The sequence below is a fragment of the Poecilia latipinna genome, unplaced genomic scaffold (genome assembly GCF_001443285.1).
Source record: "Poecilia latipinna isolate Pla-1442-1.1 unplaced genomic scaffold, P_latipinna-1.0 Scaffold2266, whole genome shotgun sequence".
Taxonomy (NCBI): Eukaryota; Metazoa; Chordata; class Actinopteri; order Cyprinodontiformes; family Poeciliidae; genus Poecilia; species Poecilia latipinna.
In genome coordinates, this window is record NW_015114882.1 from 1 (window position 1) to 2450 (window position 2450).

The window sequence follows — 2450 nt, forward strand, 5'->3', positions numbered from 1 at the left end:
CTCTAACAGGATCCTCAGATCCAGGCATCGATGTCTGGTGTCCTGCAACATTTAGATACGTCCTGGTCCAACACACCTGAATTAAATGGCTGCTTAGGACAGTCAAGTCCTCCAGAGTCGTGCTAATGACCTCTGACCTCATGATTTGACTCAGGTGTGTTAAAGAATAGACATCTAAAGATTGGAGGACACCGACCCTTATGAACTGGAGTTAAAGCCCTGCTGTACAATTTTCACTCAATCGTAATCACATTTACTTGCATACAGTGGAAACTTTACCTGTGGTGAGGTAGATGAGTATTAGTGTCTTTACTTTAAAACCATTTTGGTTTCCATTTGTTGAAAGTAAATTACAAACATTTACCCATAGTTTGACCACTGCTTTGTGACAGAAAAAAAGTTTGATCTCACAAATATATGATTTTAATAGAGGCATCATTCAATTTGTACTGTAGAAAGAAGATAAGTGTTTCCTGAATTAACTTTAATGTTCATTTCACTGCACACAAAGGACAGATTAAATATTTAAGATTGCAACAAATCTGTTGAATCTGTAACAAAATAGATTCAAATTAACATGGGTGGATTCACAGCTACCTAAAGTTAACAATGAAATGTCTTCAAACTTAATGAATGTTCAAATATTGACTATAATCAATTAAAAGAAAACACCATAAAGCTGTGTATTCAAATATGACCAAGGTCAGTCTGTACAGATTGAGGCTATACCATAACATCTACCAACAGAGGAGGTTAACTACTGTAGTTTGAAAGGCATCTTGGTTCAGTTGACGACTCAGTTTGAAGCTTCAGGTTTTGGTGTTGAACCTCCCAGAATCTCAGCTGCTGCAGATTGGCTGAAGATGCAGAGAAAAGTACAAATAGACATTTAGTCTACAGTTATGTTGATTTTCCTGAACAGCTGATGCACCGACAGACCTGACTGTGACAGAACATTACTGAACCTAAAAATGACTTGAATCATCACAATGCATGTAGAGATTTTTCTTTTCATGTTGATCAAATGTTTTACATTAAATGTTTTGCTGTGAAGGCTATTTTTGCAGTGGTGCTATAAATGCATAAAATATTTATTTTCCTAAGTATGTGTTTATTAGCTGTCAATTGTGTCATAATATCAATTGAGAAAGAAACTTACTGCTTGTGAAAATCTAAACCATCTGAACATATTTTACCATCTACATTAATCAACTTGAAATGAACAGCAGGTTTGTCCTGGTTTGCAGACGAGGTATATATTTGTTTAAGGGCCGATGAAATGGGGTCCAGACACAAACAGTTTAATCTGAAGATTCTGGAGGATGTGTGAATAGGTCTGTTACCATGAAACATTTTACTGTATGATAAGTTGTTCCAAAGTTCTCAACAAACGATAATATAGTTCTATTGAGGCCATTTTTAAGTTGTATAATGGTAATGATGAAATACTAATGCAACACATTCTCAGATTCTAATGAACATTTAACACTGGAACTGGAAGACATTTTTAGTATCCAGAATAAATAAAACTAATGAATTTTGAAGTCTTTTTAAACAAAATTGCTTTTCAAAATAAGGGCTAGTCGAGACCAAAGTACCAAACTGAAGACTTTTATTATCCAGTTTTTGGTAGAGAAAAAGAGAAACAATAAATCAGGCCAATGGAAATGATTGAGTTTGTTTTAATTTATTACATGATTAATTGATTTATTGATTATTCTGACAGGCCTATGTGTGAACATTAGATTAAATCTTTAAATATGTTGAAAAGTCAACATAAATGAAGTACCTTTCACTTTGTTATGGTGAGTAAAGTCTAGCAGCAGATGATGTTCCTGCAGGTCCAGATCTACCTTCATTACTGCTGAAGCAACAAAATACGCTTTCAGTGATGATGACCAACATCTATAACTGCCATAATCTCCTGAAGATGCTTGTCGACTTCGGCATCATAAAACTTAATCAACCTGGGTTAAAGTTAAGACTGAAGACAGACTATCAAACTGTGTGACAGTAAAAATCCACGCTTAGCTCCCAACAGCTAACGTAAACATAGCTGACATAAACTTTAGCTCCCGCTAACAGAAACATGAGGAGCGCAGAGTATCAAAATACCAGACATATCAAACGTAACCTGAAATCATTTATAATTACTCCATGTTTCATTATAATCGGAGAGCAAAGCCTGCAGGTTTAACTTCTACTTACTTCAGAGGACAGACCACCGGGACGCTCCGTTTTGCTTCTGGGTTTGCCTGGCTATTTTTCCAGCCAGCGAACCATTCCACCACCCAGTGGTCCTTTTTCAGACCACTTAGTCTCCTGTGCCGCTCAAAAATGCACAATATGTCTAGAAATAATTTTAGGATATTATAAAGAAGTGCTGATATATACCGTTTTCCACCGAACTAACGTATTTGCCACTTCGGCACAAGCACAGTGAGAAACAT